Below are 19,126 nucleotides of genomic sequence, written 5' to 3' on the forward strand. Positions count from 1 at the left end.
CCAAGTCATTATGAACTTAAGATTCATGCTTTCTAACCGTTGGGGTGCCCGCCGTTGTCCCCTATGTCCAATGTCTGAGCTCAGGCTAAATGTTCCACCCAAGTCCTTTGATCTAAAGAGCAAATACCGCTTCCTACTTATTGTCCCATGTCAACCATTTGTCATCGGTAAATCCAAACCATGATGCATCTGCGGCACGTAGACAGATGCTCAAGCAACAGACACAACCTTTAATATGGTGGATCATCCACACAACAGACACTACAGGCACGCAAGTTTAACCTGCTCTGAACTGCAGCTTCTCCAAGAAATCTCAATGAAAATCAATGGAGAGAGAAATTACATTTTCCCTAGTGCCTCACCTTGACTGCCTCAAGTGAGCTCATCTGTTCCATCTTGTCGGAGTTAAGATGCTGTGTCTCTGTCAGCTGCCGCTTTGATGTTTTAAACATTACCATTAATAATGTTTTCAGCATCAGAATTAATTGCTTTGCTTCTGTGTCCTGCTCTCTTCATCCTAAGCTGAAGCGTGCATAAATCAAGATGAACTACCTTTGTCTAGAAATTTTGAGGTCAGGAATTTGGGATGAGACCAAACTTGAACATGCAGAGTGCAATCTGTGTGCGTGTGGGTTGCAACAGCATTACATGACTTAGTGTTTGAAATACGTCTTGTTCGACCATTCGTCTTTTATGCTGGAAAACAAAGGCGCATGTGAACATATGTAACCCAAACTATACTGCACAGTGTGTGATAATGTATTGATGTTTCAAAGACTGTAGGGGTCTTCTGTTCTTTTCCATGACCTCCACCTCCAAAAGATGCTGCACGATCTTCTAAAAATGGATTGAACTTTTGCCCAAACAACTGGAGTGCCATTCAGACATGTCAACTTTTTCTTCTTTTTTTTTTTTTTTTACAACACATTTTGAAATATTAGTGCTGTCACAGAGTTAGCTTGGGATGTCGTTCATTGCAGGATGTGGTGACTTTTGAATCAGTTTGGATTAGACGCTAGAGAAGTATTTTTGTGACTTCCAGATGTTCTGTTATCTATAATTCCCAGCTGTGTTCTGAGAGATTCAATGAGCTGGAACATTTCTGCCTGAGTTCTGCTACACTCATCAAACTCAGGGAAATGTAATTAGTGCCTTTTTTGAGTTCACATTGCTTAGCAACTCGTTCCCTAAATATACAAGAAATAATTGCCTTTTTTTTCATTTAGCCACACCTCTTGTCTGCCAAGCACCGCCCCTCGAGTGGCTTTGGCCCTACCCAGTCTCTGGGGCCCCGGCAATGTGAAGACAGGGTGAGGAATGTGTGAAGCATCCAAAGAAACATGAACTGCTATTTTCCCACAAGTATGAAAAAACAGAGGCCACGGCTGTGGAATCTTTCTGACGCAATCAGCTAGTGGGATGGCTGCTGTACAGTTGGGATTTGGACAGGGGCTCAGGTCAGGCTGTTGTTAAAGCTGTAGTCTTAGGACTTAAAGATCTAAGCTGGACCCGGGTGTGTTAGAGAGCTGCTGATGAGGTTAAAACCTGATGAGGAAAACAGCATGGAAAGATAGCAGGAGCTGCAGGGGCCCCTTTTCTGAGCCCTCCTTAAAGTTCCTGTTTTTCCCTTTTTTTATCAGATATCTGTGGGGCAGCCTTTTAATTGTTTGTTGGCCAAAGCATCATTAAAAAAAAGCAGACAGTGGGGTGGCTTTTACAGAGATGTGAGCAGGAGCAGAGAGCTGAAACAGGAGAGAGGATCACTGAAGAGGCCCCAAGAGGCCCTCCTAGAAACCCAGATGATTACCACACTACTGTTGCCTCTGTAATTCTTCATACATTAAGACACAAGGTTGAAAGGAATTCCCAAACACAAAAACAGCGCAAACTTCAATGAGCCTCTCTCTCTTTCCTGATCTAATTATCGCTGCCCCATAATCGCTGTTATATTCATCACAGTGCTCAGTATTTATAGGGTCTGTTTTCATCATAGTAATAATGTCACTCTGGAATTCCCATGCAGAGAGGGAGAGAGAGACAGAGAGACGTACATCACGGAGTATATATATAGGAAGCAGCTGGAGATAGGGAAGGCCAGTTCTTGGATCCAGATATCATTTGATGTTGAGGAGGCCACAACAACAGGACTGTTCCACTACCTCCCTGTGAATGCTGTTTTGTCTGAACTTATCTTTCCACAGGGGAGTCTGCAAATGAACTGGGTCCATCTGGGCCCTAATGTCTGATCCTTGTCTTTCTCAAGCCCCCACACGCTTGGAAAACCACACTAAAGTGTTCCTCTTTCTTTTTTCCCTCATATTTATCAATTTTTTACAACAGTGCTGTGCCATAATAATATCCATAAAGCTGGTTGCTGCTTTCTTTCCGAATCTGTAAAAGTGACCTGCAGTAATCGAGCCCCGGCAGGTGAAGAGCGGGGCTCAGTCCACAGAACCCTGCAGCCACGCCGCTGCAGTATGCAGAACCAAGAACTGGAGAATTAGTTGTTGTGATTGCACCAGTTGTTGTGATCCACGTCACTTATCTTGATCTTGAATCCCACCCGCCAACACTACAGAATATTGGTCGTCTTTTTATCCAAAGTTTTTTTTATATTGAAAGTATTGTGTGTCTAAATCCCACCAAATTCGACAGTGTACTTCCTTTGGCCATGATCAATACACATGCCAAGTGTGAAAGGGAAAGAGTGAGTGTTCTTGAGATATGTGACCCATATTCAGACAGGAATTATTATTATTATTATTATTATAATGATTTCTTTCTCTCTTTTTTCTTTCTTTCATTCTTTCTCCATCTCTTTTCCTCTCTCACTCTCTCCCACCCTCCCTTACTTCCTTCTTTCCCCTCTACCTTCCTTTCTTTCCCTCTTTCATCCTTCTCTCCAACCCTCTCTCCTTTCTTCTCTCCCTCACTCCTTCCCCCCTTCCTTCCCCCCTTCCTTCCTTCCTTCCTTCTTTCCTTCCTTCCTTTCTTCCAACTTACTCCAGTCTCAACTCCCTTGTTCCCTCTCACAACCATACATCTCTCTATCACTCTCATTCTTTCTCTCTCTGCACCCCACCCCTCCACCCCTTCAAACCAGCCCTACTCCTCGGAGCCCACTGCCTCCTATTCTCTGCCCCCACAATGTTGCTCCCAGTATTTGGGTATATATTTAACACCCGCATGTGAGGCCTGGTGAAAGTGCCTGGGGAATGGAAAGGAAAACAAGCATGCCCTCTCTCCTGGCCCTTTAGTGCTGGCCTGCTATAAATACCTCCGGGTGGCGCGCCAGTTCCAGCACCAGTGGCATGGGAACCTCTCTCCCTCCTCTGGTCCACTGCTCGGCCACTTAAGTCCAGTCTGGGAAGGCTGCAGCCAGCGGGCCTGGCCTGAAGGGTGGGTGGGTGACTAGGTGTGTGAAATGTGGGCAGTGCAGGGGGAAAAAACGATCGGGGGCTGTCTATGTCAATGGTGGTGTTCCTGTTTGTTTTGTCTGCCTCTCTGAGGAGCATCCCCGCATCTTCTTTCTCTCTCCCTTCCCATCATCTCCCTTTTTTCAAAAGGCTTCATGTGTACTGCATTCTTGCTGCTTTGCCTTATGAAGATTGTATGAATACGTGCTTTTCAAACTGTTAAAAAAGAGATCCCCTTTTCTTCGCTGCGGTGAAGCGTTTGTTATGTTACTCCCCCAAAAATTGATTTAGACTTTTCAAAGGTTTGTTCTTCACAGCGCTGTCTCCCTGTGTCGATGCACGACAGGCTCGGCTCATATTTTCAGAGTTTGAGGTAATAGTTTTAAACTGACAGACTAAACATCTCTCTCTCCGGCTGTTCCACTTCTACAGAGTAAATAGTTTTATGTGCACAAACACACACACACACACACACACATGCACGCACAAAGTAGGTGACTGACTTAGTCTAATGATTATTTCTTTTTGGATTGTGAGGGTTCAGCAGAATTTGCTGGGTTGTGAGTTAAAAGATATATCATAATATCCTCTTAGGATGCTTCCTTACTTTCCTTGTCTCTCCTAATTTGAAAATGTAGGTTAGCCGTTATAGTTTAATGCAGTTTGTGCAAGACAGACAGAATCCTTGTACTGCATGTCTGACCTATAGTACATATTTTTGGTATTTTTGGCCACTAATATGTTACTTGTGTCCATATCAGGTGATTGTTACAGATAGATTATGCCAGTGTCTGCTACAAAAGACAGATGCATGAGAATCAAAGCTTTGTGTTTGGTCATTTAACACGCTGAGTCTACAGATTAAATGTCTCTGTTGCCCCCCTCCCCTCCAAACACCTCTTAGCATTCTCCCTCTGTCTCTTTTTCTCTCCTTCTCTTCAATGTTCTCCTTTCCTCCTCTCCCACCCCTACAAGGCTCACTTGTTATTTTTTCGTACAAGGTCCTGTAATTAAGTTTGACATAAGCACAGGGATTAAATATGCGGTTGAGGAGGGAGAGAAAGGAGCTCTGTTACAATCTCAAGGCCAGCTGTAAAATGGAACCAGATTGCGACACTTGGAGCAGGAAAGTTTGGGAAAGGTGCCTAGACTGGAGCTGTGTTCTACCAACAACGGGATCTGAGTCTTTCTCCAGCTCGAGTGCAGCCAAAAAACTACTGAGTCTCTGGCCAAGAAAAGCTCATATTAAAAATCCTTAGGCAGAAGACTAACACCCAGTCCGATCCAATGATAATTTCTTTTTCAGCTAATCGACTGCCATCTCCTCCAGCTGAATATTAACTATTGTCTGTCCAACCCAGCCAAAATCCCTGATGCCAAAAAATACTAGATACTAATACTAACTAGTTAACTGCATATATATATAAACATAGCATGTATTACCCCCCTGAACAAAATAGTTTTTGCTTAGTTTTCAAGCCCAATGAATTTTTTGATTAAAACCAGACGTAACTTCACAACTCGAGGAAAAAGTGTGTTTTTCTCCTATATTTACAGTTAACTAATTTAGTCCCGCAAGTGAAGACAAAAAGAGCAATCACACCCACAACCTCCCAATGATGGTAAGAATGGAAAAGTGACCAAGTCTAAACCATAATGCAGCAGGAAAAACCATTTCACATGCTATCACTCAATCACTGACACCAAATATAGAAATATAGGCTAAGATCAGCCCCCAGTGCACCAAGCGTGTCGATAGGATTTTCTTCTGTTCTGAACTCTGAGAGGTCTCACATGAAACTTTGCATTCTTAAATAACTCCGGCAAAACGCTTTAATCTTAATGAGTCTGAACAGCAAATCTCTCATCTGCAGCAAAAAGGATTAGAAATGCAGCAAAAAAAAAAGAAAAGACCGCCGTTCCACTTTGATGAATTGTGTTTAGAAAATCCCTGGGCATGAAGTTCCCCCAATGAACAAAGCGTTAGGCGAGAACGGATGCTCTTAAACAACACAACTTATCTGAGAAAAACAGAACATGCATTTAAGTGAAAATACAAAAGCAGAGCTGATTCGACTCCTCTGCAAATGATAAAAGTGACTAACTCTTTTCCTCAATCCACTTAGCTACTTTTGGAATCAAACCTGGAGTAGCTTTGCACAAATTACGTGCATTGTGTTTTCAGTGCTTCATCAGTGGTGTGTTTATTTACTCTGCGTGATGCATTCTGCCATTGTTGAGCGTATATAACTGAATTCATAATTTTTTTTGTTGCCTCTTGCTGGGAGAGCACTGGAGAAATGGGTGATGCGGTGATGAAGAAGGGAGTTGATGAACAGAGACAGTGAAGTGCCAAGAGGTGCAGCATTCAAAAACCGCACAAACTCTGCTGCTTCCACTGTAGTTTGCTGTGGGTTTTTCCTCATAGCTTAAAGAAGACCAAGTTTTCTTTTTTTTTACCAAGTGTGAAAATGGAGTTGGTTAAGTATGCTATCATGCGGAGGTGTTTATTTGTGTTTGATTAATACATTATTGATAATATGTTAATGTAATCCAAATCAAAGCAGTTCTGCATTTACTTGATTAATTATTACTCTGTGGTGTAATTTCCCCAAACAGTCTCTCAGAGTGGTAAGGGTTAGAGCAGTGAGCCTCTGGCTAGTTCAGACTACTCAAACTACAAAGAGCCTCAGTGCACTGGGACCTGCTCTCTGTACCCCCGTTCCCACCTCCCCAAATGCCCCCAGGCCTTTAAAAAAAACACTCTGGCTGACTTTCACTTTTTTTTTAATACCTTTCCTTCCAAATCAGCTCTCCCCTTTGTTTCCTGTAATGGACATGAAAAGATGCTGCTGATGCAGACCAGACATATGATCCATAATAATGAAAAAAAACCCATCGTGCCAAAAATATATCCTCCTAAATAAATATCATCTAGTTGTTTTTTGTAGGGTATTGATACAGTTTTCCTCCTGCGCACTACAAGTCTCTAGGTTGCAAGCACGTCAATGTCCAGTGTGTGTATAGCAGTAATAAATATTACCATGCACTTGACCTATATTGATCCCTCAGTAGGGTGTATACCCACTCCGCCATGTTGAGCCTAAACATCTGGTCACCAGAGTGCTTCACTGAATGACAGATAACATCTGGGAAGTCTGCTGCTATCACAGGAAACAATGTTCCTATCTCCCCCTCCCCGCCCCTCTATCTCTCTTCACTCTCTCCCCCTTGTCCCTCTTTCCCCCATGTCTTGCTCATAAGCACATCCCTCTCATTGATTTCCCATTAACCCCTTCTAGACTGTGAGCGTCTGCCCACCCAGACACGCAGACACCAATGGATTGATTAACAACATAATGGCATCACTATGGCTGCCCGTTCTCATCAGTCTGACCAGGTCTGCACGCTGGTCCAGTCCATGTCCCACTGTCTGCTGCACTCCAACCTCTCTCTCTCCATGTGTTATTTCGGCCTTCCCTCCCTCCTTCCTTGTATTTCTTGTCCCCACCAATCTCTGTCCTCTGCATCTTCCTCCTCCTCTCAGTACCCTGTTAATATTCACCTGGCATTCAGCCTCAGGTCACACATGTAGAGCTGCCATCTAAAGCACAGTACTCGATGTTCCCAGTAGCTTTCACAATACCATGATAAACCGTGTGTGTCTGTGTGTGTACAGACATTTTACTTTATGAGCTTGCAGGTATGTGCTGATTAGTGTCATTGGCAGCAGTTTGCCATTCATTTCACGACACATTTAGTTGCATCAAAACAGCAGCACGACCTCGGCATCAATGAAACTTTTAGAAAATACTTGCTGATGCTAGTACAATGGATCGAGACAATTAATCGTGTTTGTGTGTGTGGGTGGCTGTGTTGATGCGTGCATTTGTTTTTTTCTTTTTGTTGCTAAACAGACTGTGTGTTAAAATATATACTTACATGAAAGAATTCCATCCTATCTGTTTCACTATGCATTTCCTCGCTCACTTTGGCAACTGCTTTGGCGGCAGAGATAAAGTAAATGTGTGTTTGTTAGGTTCTGTTTGTGAGCCACAACGGAGGCAAGTTAGAAAAAGCCCTTCATTTAAGCATGGCGTGCCTCCATCAGTCCTCGTCTCTGATGTACAAAGAGCCCAGAGGAAGGAGCTTCACAGCTGTTTGTAAACTATGAGAACAGGAAAGGTCAACAAAGTAATGCAGCGCGTTTTTTGTAACGCATTTTCATCTCTCTCTGTTCCATAGTGAGACAGCAGGGCTGCGCCCTGCCTCAGTAGTACTGGTGCATTTAAATTACTGTTCTTGCCTGGAGAATAATGGTGAAAGCATAACCCCATTGTATTCTTTGATAAACTCTGGAAAATGCATGGTATAAGCTGAGGAAGAGGCGCAGTTTAAGGGCACAATTGCCTTGCAAATCTACCATGGCAAAGTTTTTCTGAGAGAGAGAGAGGGAGAGAGAAGGAGGAAACGAGTGGTGAGAAGAAGAGGAAATGTGAAATCAAGGGTTGAGGGAGACAGAGGGGGAAGAGGGAGTTGGTGCATCCAGCATGTGGGTAGGGTAGGGGGGTCTGTGTTGCAGGGACATGTGTTATCTCTGGGTGCAGAGGTCTTTGTTTGCGGGGCAGAGAGGTATAGATTTCCTCTCCATGTCAGTGCCTTTATTTAGGGCTCAGCACAGAGGGGACAATAGCAAACTAATCCACTACTGAATCAGGATTAATATTCAAGCTGCAAATATTAATTCACAGCCAAAAGGAGGAAATGCAGAATGTGTCAAAATGCTCAAACAAATAAAGAACAACAACAACAAAAAAAGCTCAAGATCCTTGACCAAAAATTTCCATCCCGAGTCTTTTCATATGAGTGCATTATTTTCAGCGGGTCCTACAGTCTTCTCTCAGCATTCTGTTTGATTTTTGTGTTAATCTTCATAATGATTTTCTATAGAAGAGCAGCAGCCGGGGGAAGCTGAAGAGCTGCATGTTGTTTTTGGCTATTCTCCTCACTAAGCTCTGGATTTAAGATCTGGATTTGAATATTTATGATAGAAAATAATAGAGGTTATAAAAATAAGTCCCCACCGAGCTGGGCTGTAAGTTATAGGGGTAAGCAATGCCTCCCACATCAAAGCAGCCTGGAGATGTTGGCCAGTGCTCTGATACCTGTAAAAGCCTATAGCTCTTCAGTGCAGCCCATAGCTGAGAGAACATGCATGATCCAAAAGTCTCACTCACTATTATTAGCATTCAGAATGGTATTTTATTTTTTTAAATTAAAGTTATTTAGTTTGTTTAGTTTTATTCACCGCAAAAACAAAAGGAAACAAATGTGCCATCAGGGTGAGATCGTTTGACTTGTTTCAAATGTGTTTTCATTTGTTTTGAGAGAGAAACAAGTGACAGTATTTGTAAGTGACAGCTGGATTTCTCCTCTGGTTTCAACATAATATTACTTGAGAAGAGACAAAAATGTTTTAAACTTGCTGGTTTGCATTTGAAACAAGTGACACTTTGCCTTCCATTTGACAGATTTTTCTTTTTTTTCTTTTCCGTTTTTCAGAATAGTCTGATGTTAAGATTCAACACCAGACGATGACATTTTGGAGGTCTGTGAGAGTGAAAAATGTTTTTTTCTGCTGTTCTCCTCTTGAATGTCTCAGTAGCAGGGCAGAGCGACCTGTCCCAACAGCACGAGGAGTTAAAATGGGCATTCTGAGCCTGACAGCACTGTGTGAAATATCAAATGTTTAATATCCACTTATTGGATGCTGGTACTGTTCTAATAATCTGTTGCCTTCAAATCTGTTTAATGTAACGAGCCACAACGGTAAAAATGAGACGTTAAATACTTGAGTTGTATTTTTAAATTTTTGTCTCACATGACCATGAAAAGGAGACAAAGTTTTTACTCTAGATTAATACTTTAACCTTGTCCAAACAAGCAAGCGTGCATGTCCACACCACACCCCTTTCCACACACACACACATGCATGCACATAATCCCGCAGCGGGGCGTCGAGGCCTGTTGTATACCAGCCTGAAACACTATTGTGATGTTCAAAGGAGTTTCACAGAGGCTCTATCCATTGATAAGGTCTAATGTGATGAGGGGACTGTAAACTTCATCTTTTATACATGGCGTCATAATGTGAAAGGTCAGCTTATCTTAATCCTCAAATCTGCAGCATCCAGGCCCGTGGCCCCATTTCATGAAGTTAAAGAAATAATCTTGGAGTCCATTCTGAAGACGGCCCTTATTATCTCCTCGGCGAGGTCCAATCAGAAGATATCATTAGAGTGCACTATGAACGCACTGTAAGGAATGATTATTTCTCTTTTCTAATCGGCTCCAATCATAGCATCGAATCAGCTGGACTGTGCGCTCATGGTGAGAAGCTTTATTATGTCCAGTGATTAATCATCAAGCACTACCTTATCCCTCTTAGACACACAGCACACTGCCGGCCTGGCTCACAGTGGGGAAATGGGAAAACATCATCTTCATCAGCACGGTGCTTACCTGATTTTCCATACTCTTTTAGTTCAGCCCCTCCCAAGGGCCTTATACAGTAAAGTGCTTTTGTGTATCATCGTCCAAAGGATGTCAGCGTGGTTTTAAAACCAGCCATTCACAGAGGCTCCACGTAGAGGCTGATCAGTGTCAGGCACCTATGGGTATAAGGTATAATTAGGTTTAAAACATTTATTGTTTTAAACATGCCACACAATCCTGATTTGTGCTAGATTTCAACTTCTTTGTCTGTTTTGATCTGTTTCTCTTCCATAGATGGGAACACAAAATCTCTTTTTTGGGAAGAAGAAGTAAAAAAATTCCAAACAGTTGTGTGTATTACATATACAGTCGTCAAGCAAAAGTCACCATCATCACTTTGTGAATTAATGCAGGTCAGAAGAGGTTATTGTCTCAAGGCCAAGTTTGGGCAATTTGTTGTTGAGAAATCCTTTGTTCTCAACTGAAAATATGTCAAATGTAGACAGATTGTGAAATATTTATTCCTTGACTGCAGATCATATTAGAGTGTTATTGTTTGTTTCGTTTTGTATTCCACCCCTAATTTGCCGGTGGTACAGTTTCTCGGGAAGTCTAACAAACACACATCAACTTTAACAAAGGTAGACCCCATCCTGTAGCCTTAATTAGAAGGAAATTGTAAACAGACTCATGCCTCTCTTTTGCGGATTATCCATACTTTATGACTGAATGTTTGAAGTTATGAGGGATTCTGAATCAGCACTGCTCGAGTGGTGCTCTTATAGGACATTGTTGTCTTCAATTATTTTCAGTTATATTCCCGTCTGTAAGAGGCAGGGGATCATCTATTATTTAAAGATGCAATCGTTGCTGTTTATCTGGGATTTTTAAAACCGGGTTATCTTTTCGCGTAGTTTTTTTGATTAAAAGGAACAAAGTGTAATAAAGTGCAGTTTCAAATAGATGCTTGTCTCTCCAGTGCGAGAGCTCATCTGCCATTATTGTGATTTAATATGAACGGTGCCAAGCAGCTGCCGAGAGACAAGATCTAACAAGCATCAGGGATGCTTTAGTATGTACATAAAGGGTCTCACACAGGCACAAGATGGTGCAGATGCACACACAAACACACACACACACAAACACACACTCACACACACACACACACAAATTCACATCTAGTTGCAGACTAACAAATGCACATATCTCATCCATCAGTTTTAGCTAAAGGTGGTTGACAGAAAGACTCATAGATAATTGTTTTTGTGTCTGGACTAACACACTTTCTTGGGAGCAATGTGATGATTGGAACAAATACTGATCACTGCCTTCTTACTTTAACTTCGCCAACAGAAAACCAAACAATTTAAAGCAACACGAGTAATAGTGCACGTAGCATTCATGCAGAGAGATGATTGGTATCCTGTCTGTCTCTTTATAAGCAAGATTTCATTACTCAATAAAATTGTCATGCACAGAGTTTCATTCACCGAGCGCATCCTGCAGAATAGAAGCTCTTTCTCCAGGTTTGAGCAGCAGAAATAGTTTCAGTCTTCTTCATACAGCTCACTGTTTTTACTCATGTTGTTTTAAAGCCACCCATCCCTTGTTGTGTCGTGCGTACGGGCACTAGTATTCACTCGCCCCCACCACCGCTCTTGTTGCTTCCAACACTTAACTTTACACTGAAGCCTTTGCCCCTGAGACCCTGTTAGGAGATTAGTCCAGCCTCAACTGAAGTAGACAAACTGCAATCAATACCTGATACAAGCAGTCCGCCTGAGTCAGGCGACCTTGCTGTATGGCACCCATGGCAACTCCAGTAAAGTCCTTATAAATTCTAGGTGGCTGACCCCTGGCGACCTGGGCAGATAAGGTCAGTCTGGCCACGCTGACCCCAGAGCCAAGAGGCCAGTGTCCAGTCAGTCTGGCTGTCCCATAATGAAGTGGTCAGTATTGCCTTTCTGTCACTCAGCAATTACTGGGAGAGATATGGAGCCATAGATAGGTGCTGAATGCACAAGGAGGCAGTGGCCACAGAATTACATTCACGAGGCAAAGGACCGGTAAAGTGACATGTAAACTACTCTAATATGGACTGGTAATGACTGGGAACAAGATGGATCGAAAGGAGTCTGACAACTTCAGTGGGACTGCATTACATCTGTGCATGCGGTTACAGGAAGCACAGTGGCGAGGCCTCAGTTTGAATAGCTGCTCTTTAAAATCAGTTGATTTTCTCCAGGAATAAAATATGAATACAACATGTCACTCTACACCTCATTCACAGGAAGCTGCATTCTTTCCATTATACTTAAAGATCATAATACACACATAGCTCAACAATGATTTAATTGTTCTATTTTGCAGATGAATATGTACATGTGGTGTGAAAATGCCAGTAAGCATCAATCAAACATCATTATTGAGAAGCTGATCATGTTTTGGGATAACTGATCTTGATGCAGCCATCGATAGAGCGTGACCCTAATGTGTCAGTGGCAGAGGTGTAACTTGCAGAAAGAGAAGTGATCATATTAATCCAAAAACAAACTGTCAGGCAAGCAGAGGTCATGCTTCCTGCACAGAAAGGCCCACGTATGTCGCAGCGTTTCTCCCATGGCCTGCTGTGCTTTCCCACACAGGTCAGGGGGCTAGGAAATCCCCGAAGCCATCTAGCTGCTGCCATCAGAGACTCTGCATTCTTCTGTCTGCTAACTATTTAGTTGTCAGTGATTTGGTTAAGTGGAATTGACTTTTATCTGCGGTGTGCTGTGGGGCTGCCACTGGCAATTCAGAATCCCCCTTCCTCAGCTCCTGTCTTAGCCTGGTGTCACATTCAGCACATTGCTATTGGCAGCTGAGCCGGGCCTAATCAATAGCTCAGGTCAGGGATGGCCCGCGGCTCTGCTGTGGGTGGGCTATTGATCCGACACACACGCACACACATGCACACACACTCCCACAGGTTGCCCTGACAAACCGGGAAGTCGCGGCCTCGGACGGAGCGAGACAGAAAGGAAGAGGGACGACATATGAACAGGGCTGCCTTCTGTCTGCCGTAACTGCTGACAAAACGCTGTCATAAAGATAATTTATTGATTAGCAGCTTATGTACTGTATACGCTTTATCACAGACGGCCTAAAAGGATCATTATTTAAATTGATATTTCACAGAAGTGATGTGACTCTGTGAAGCTGAGCACACATTAAAATTAGGACCATGAGAAACTACTCAGATGCGAACCCCTCATAAGACCCCTGCTCCCATGTCTCTCTTCCACTCCTCACCTGTTTTATTTTGTCTTTCTCTGCCGTATGGATCCTCTGTTGTCACTCTATCAGACCTGTGGCCAATGAGTCTAGTTATTTTTGTAGCAGTTTTAAATGTTGCTCCCCGAGCTCCTTATCAGCACCACAATACGAACTCCTGGGAACAATTAAACATGGGCTTTAACTCGAGTCTAACCACAGAGGTAAAAATAATCGCACAGTGTTTCCAAATGGAAGTGGCTTCAAAAGAGCTATTCACTTATCACAAGCTGTCTGCTCTCTCCCGCCTGTATTCCAAAACTAAATCTCTGTCGCTCTGGAACTATTGGAACACATGACAAGCATATTTACCCAGCTTCACAAACCAGGTCCATGTGGAATTCAAAATCTTTTTTATATATTTTTTTTTACATGTTTTATTTTTTTTTTTCAGTGCTGGAATTGACAGTTGAATAAATATGTATTGTCTGTGAGACTTTGTTGTCATATATGGGAGATCCACACCAGAGCAGGCAATTATATATGCTATTACAGGAATACGTCTTGTTCTGGTTACAGGGAAAATTAAGTTTGTAATTTTTAAAAGTCTTCAGTGGTACGAGAGGAGAAATTACTTGCAGCAGTTCATTTGCAGTTGAATGTAATCTTGAAATCATGAGAGGCTGCAGTCGTATCATACAGATAATTATAGATTAATTTTGTTGCCTCTAAAAACAGCTGATTAATTTGGAGGTCTTGATGGAAGTCATACTGCTCTGGTTTGTTTCTCCTGAAAGACATTTATTATCTGCTGGGATTTGAGGGATGAGGTACAGAAATCGTGGGTGCTGCTCTGACAGGGCTGCAGTGGAACTCTTCCTTTGTTGTCATTCTCTAAACTGTTCAAAACATTATTCTAATGCTATTTTTCTCTCTCTCTGTTTCTTGTTCCAGGTGATGGAGTCATCCTGATTTTTTTTTTGTCTTGTGACCTGGGAGTCCCTGAATCCCAAACCTTATAGCTTTGGAAAACCCTGGAAATACCTGGAATTCTAGGAGTATATCACCAAAACTTCTTCAGGTGCCCAGGCACCAGATCAATAGCTTTACATTCTCCTGTATTATTATTTTTTTGTCTAAAAAAAGAGACTAAAGTCTGAACATTAGCAATAGCCGCTGGCCATCCACCATCGTTTCGACAAACCTGCTGTGACCAAGAGGGCGTGACCTTTCTGCCTGCCGACTTCAAACGGACACTTGAAAAGGAATCGCAGTCAGAGAGGCTTCCGTGCGGTGGCGACTCAGACCAAAAACCCCATCAGGTAAGGCTGTGAAGTCCCCTTGCTCCTGCTGTCCCGGCCCTGAGCCCTTTAACTTCTTCTGGGCTTTGAAGCTAACTTGTCCCTAGTTTGTGTCCCTCCACTCGCTCTGCTCGTCTTCAGACTTGATGCAAAGGGAATGTCTGGCTGATAAATGCTCGGCTTTCATGCTCTGCTCACCTGTTTGTTCCTCTCGGATTAGAGGCTCTGAATGTGTCGAGGTTGTTTGGTTGGTAGATGGTGGCTGTGGGTTCTTCACTTGCCCCTTGCAGATTCAGCCAATGACTGGCCAGCGCCTGAGCAAACGTGGTAGAAATTTGACGTGACTTGGTGTGCCTGACCAGGCGGATCACACACTCCGTGTACACAAGCACGTTCTCAGGAGCTTTTGCACCTGTCACAATCTGAGGACATGCAAACACACGCTGAAAGTACACATAAACTGACAGACCAACATATGTAAATGTGCACACACAGGGATGGGAAATGAATTTTATTTATTTAAATGACACTTCTATAGTACATACACACTACTGTATGCTTTCTGTTACAGTTGTAATGTTGTCAGTAATGGAATATGTGAATGATGTTTTTAGTTTACAAAGAGGACAAGCGATTTTCTAGCTGATAAAATGTCATTGCCATTTGTGTGTTTACAGCTAGGTGTATATTATGTTATTTGTGCGTGTGTGTGTTTACAGATAGGTGTGTTATGATATTTGTGCATTCTTATATGTGTTGGTATAAGAATAGCTACAGTATGAGTCTGAATCTCGGCACATGCATACATGGGTTTTTGGGCTTCGCAGCACATGGATGTGAAATGAGTATTTCCATTCAGAGGGACTTTGAAATTGATTTGGCTCAGCTTCACTCTCTCCCAGTTTTATTAAGATTCAGTTTCCCAGTTGTTTTGCAGAGGACCGACAACACACTCTCATGCAGTGATTAAGACCTGATCCCAGGTTGTCTGGACTATATTAAATTACTCTGCTTGATCAGGGAATGTGTATGATTTTATGTTTTTACTCAGGCAAAGACTCAGAATCAAACAGGGCCTGATATAAGGCTACAGAGATTAGACTTTGCACCTACGACATGACAAAGCACTTCCTCTCTCTATTCATTGCTATGAAAACAGGCCTAATTGAAAATAAAAAGTGTTTATACCATTAAGTGAGTATATTGTTGACAGTGGAAACAGCAGCACTGAGATGAGTAGTTAAGGGACCTAAAGAATTCTGTTTTGAAAAGTTCAAAGTAATTTGACAAAATCTGGGTCAGTGAAATTTGGTACCCAGCAGCAAGTCATTGTTTTGAAAATGAGAATGAAGGAAGACAAAATAAATAAATAAACATCTTTTTTTTCCTCTTGGATCTTTAAAGTTTTTTTTTTTATGTGGGTAAAACACTTGAAAGAACAAGAAACTAGATCTATTATTGCGGAGCTAATTAAGGACGTGATTTGAAATGTGTTTTTCCATAAAGTCTGATTTAGGACCCAAAGGGTCAGCTGCCTCAGAGTAGACTGGCGCTAATCCGGCAGGAGTCAGGAGTGGAGAGGGCTCCAGTGTGGGGGGAAGCAGCTCCCCTCCCTGGCCTGTGAGCTGATGGAGCTGCACTTGCCCAGGGCTCCAGGGCTCCGACACTAGACCTTATTTTTCATGTGGGCTGCACACTGTTCTGCTGCATTCGGGGGGGTTGTTCCCTTTGTGCCTGCCCTCCCCCTTTTTAGACAGAAAGACATGCATGATTTCATACATGAAAGATATATGTAATTGGACAGCAGGGCCTATGCGATACATTTACAATTCTAAACAGAATACGTTAAAACGAGTGTCCTCTGTCTCTCCCCCCTTTTTCCTTCCCCAGGAAACGTATTTGCACATATTCAAAAACATCAGATGAAAATACAGACAAAGCACAGGTTATCATTCTTGTTACGCGTTTTATATCTCATGTGAATATTTAAAATGCACGAGCCCAGTCAATACACCTCAGTTCTACTTTATCATTGTGTGGCTCAGGAAGTTGTGTTTGGGCTTAAAGAGAAATTCTGGCATTGATGTGCTCTAGTTTGTACTTTAAAAGGACGTGTATTTAAATACTGAGGATGCTACATGTGTAGCTGCAGTTAACATGTCACTATTTTGGTTGGGAGAAAATATTGTTCACTTTATTGCTCATCATAGAAAATGATGGTCTACTTTTTAGTTAAAATTGCAGTTTTTATTCCACTGGTCATGTGTCTCATCAGAGTCAAGATATCCTGTTAACTATGAATGAATAAAAAATGGATTTTAAAAAGACACGACAAACATCAACAAATCTACAAATACAAGCCAGATAATGTAATACATCCATGCAAACCACAATCTGAAGATGAAACATCTACAGAGATATTCAGGGTTTGGCTAATGCTGATTGTCTGTTTGGTTTGCATTCTGAAAGGAAACTGCAATCTTCAGGCACTCAAGAGAGATGAAAATATAGCATTGCATTACTTTTAAATTAAAAAACAATGTGTTGTGGGAAAACAATCTGTGTTTCCGTTCAGTCAGAAAATGTATTTTTGTAAATGTAATCACATGATGCATAAATCTGCTAGGTGTTATTGGCTAAAACTTAAGGAAGCCTCAAACCGTCAGCACCGGTTACAGAGCTTATGATTCTGTTATTTTAAAATAAGCCTGAAAAAAAAGCTTATTTATGCATAAAATCATTTCAAATTTCAGTCATGTCAGACGAGCAAAATACCAACTTGATGATTCCACATTAATTTACAAGCTGCCATAAAGTGAATTAATGTGTGTCTGTGATCCGATGCACACATTTTATCCTTTAAGCTATGAGAGAGAATATCACATCACTGTCTGTCATTTGACCACAGGGAGGGTATGACCTTTTGGAATTCAAAGCCAATTTTTCATGTTGATATCTTTTTGCCCTTATAAGCAGAAAAAACAACTTGTTTAACTGGATTAGATTCAGCTGATGCGCCACAGGCTTGTAGAGATGCACAACATTACAAATTATTCAGAAACCACATATCTGACAGCATTGCAAGTGGTTTTACACAGCTCCTAATTTCTTCTAATATGACAGCAGTCACACACACATACACGTGTTTGAGTGTGTTGAGTGTAAGTGTTAAGATACAACCCCAGCCCCTCACCGTCATGTTTCACTCTGTGTAGAACCAAACCCTCCTGTGTCTCACACACAATAGACAGACGGCCAGATGACTGACTGAGCTCAACAAAAAGTACGGTATGTGCTTCAAAATAGGTGAAGGGTAGTATTTCTGCCACGGGAATGAGGTAAGCCGATTGTTCCACACGTGCTGAAATTCAAAACACAAAAGTGATCCTGGCAGGAGAGCAGGCCATGTGAGCTGAGTGTGCAGGTATAGTGAGGATGCAGGTGTCATTCTGACGCCTCATCCCCTGTGCCAAATGTGCCACATGATATTTAATCCAAGTGTAAAAGCTCAGATCATGAATTAGACAGATCATTTCACTGGAGTTTATGAAGCATCTCTGACTTCAGTATTGCATCTTGCATACATCCTAACACAGGAACACAGAGCGTTGATAGATGGACTGGTGCACACCTCCTGGGCTGAGGTCTCAGCCGACCCCTCCTGTAGAGCGTCTGTCGTGCAAAAGTAAACACCTTCACTATTAACTCCCTTAACGAGCTAACACCTAAAAAAAACGGAGCAGCTCCACTAATCACTTGGTTTTATTGGCTTCGGGAAAACACTTAAGGCAACGGGGGGTTCACCTCCGCTGAGGTATTCAGGGCACAGGGGCCAAACCAATTGATAGACAGGCAGTGCTCCATGAACCCTTGGCCCTCCTCAACTCTCCGCGCACAGCAAATATGGATCACCTGCCACAGAGGTAAAGTTTAGGAGCACTCATAGGGGTTAAGCATCTATAATTCTTCCTCTTTTGCTTTTGGCTATATCTAAAATTACTTTCATAGAACTCCAGGTGGCTTTTGGCCCCCAGGGGCCCCCTTCCATAGCTCCGGAGGTTTGATCACAAGAGGCTTTAGCTCAGCTTATTTCTCTACTAGAAGCTGTTTCTGCATCTCCTGTGGAGTATAGTGTGATATGAGTTGTCGATCGCTACATATGTAAAATTCTGCAAGATCCTATCCATGTGTGTTTTCTCACTTATTTGTCCAGCAGACCACAGAGTGTAGTGCATGAATGTGTGTGTGTGTGTGTGTGTGTGTGTGTGTGTGTGTGTGTGTGTGTGTGTGTGTGTGTGTGTGTGTGTGTGTGTGTGTGTTGAAATGATTCCTGTCCTGTTTGACCCTGGAAATACACAGTAGATGGGTGGTGCTGTGACTCCAGCGGCTGTGTGTGACGCAGGACTTGGATTTGACCCCTGGCGATAATCTTAGATGTGTATTTGCCGCGTGTGTCGCTTCCACCTGTCATCTCTCATCTCGTCCTGCTGTGTGTGTGTGTTTCTTGTTTTTAGGGGTGGGCGTTTCCTTTGACATAAAGGAAAATTACTCTATCTAAATGTGTCGTGCTCAAGTTCAAATGGAGCGGAGTGGTATTTTCTAATTTCTGTGAAGATGCAGGGGGTCGGTGGTCCTCCTCCTCCCTTCTGTTAGGTTCGGTTC

At 42.4% G+C, this 19,126-nt stretch overlaps 1 protein-coding gene across 8 annotated transcripts in view; it reads left to right on the top strand.

Annotated features, from left to right (window-relative positions):
• The window catches only part of zfhx3b (zinc finger homeobox 3b), a 324,823-nt gene that overhangs the window by 163,071 nt on the left and 142,626 nt on the right, over window positions 1-19,126 (top strand). For all 8 annotated transcript variants that reach the window (XM_069524024.1, XM_069524002.1, XM_069524010.1 and 5 more), the window contains one exon: window positions 14,118-14,485. The gene's annotated coding sequence lies outside the window, so the exon portion shown is untranslated. The remainder of the gene's footprint in view (window positions 1-14,117; window positions 14,486-19,126) is intronic.

The sequence above is a fragment of the Paralichthys olivaceus genome, chromosome 1 (genome assembly GCF_024713975.1).
Source record: "Paralichthys olivaceus isolate ysfri-2021 chromosome 1, ASM2471397v2, whole genome shotgun sequence".
Taxonomy (NCBI): Eukaryota; Metazoa; Chordata; class Actinopteri; order Pleuronectiformes; family Paralichthyidae; genus Paralichthys; species Paralichthys olivaceus.